The following is a 468-nucleotide window of genomic DNA, read 5'->3' as shown; positions in this document are numbered from 1 at the left end:
TAGAGCCTCTTCGAGAGTTACGTACCGAACAGGAGGAAGGTGGTAATTCATTGAGTGCCTCTTGGAGGTAAGGTGCGGTTTTTTAGTTTTCTTATCTAAATTAGTTCCTTCAAACAAATAATATTTGAATTCACGGGAATATGATGAGATTATGAAGTCAAATCTAAGGATATATGTACGAAGGCCAAGTTGTAATATTAAAGTATAGAATTTATATCCAGCTCGACGAAGAATATGTAGAGAAATATATTTATAATATTAAAGTATAGAATTTAACTCCAGCTCACCGAAGAATATGTAGAGAAATATATTTATAATATTAAAGTATAGAATTTAACTCCAGCTCACCAAAGAATATATACAGAAATATATTTGTAATATTAAAGTATAGAATTTATATCCAGCTCGACGAAGAATATCTAGAGAAATATATTTATAATATTAAAGTATAGAATTTAACTCCAGCTC

Source organism: Halyomorpha halys, unplaced genomic scaffold (assembly GCF_000696795.3).
Source record: "Halyomorpha halys isolate HHAL.00 unplaced genomic scaffold, Hhal_1.1 Scaffold84.1, whole genome shotgun sequence".
NCBI classification, from domain to species: domain Eukaryota; kingdom Metazoa; phylum Arthropoda; class Insecta; order Hemiptera; family Pentatomidae; genus Halyomorpha; species Halyomorpha halys.
This window is presented reverse-complemented; position numbering follows the sequence as displayed.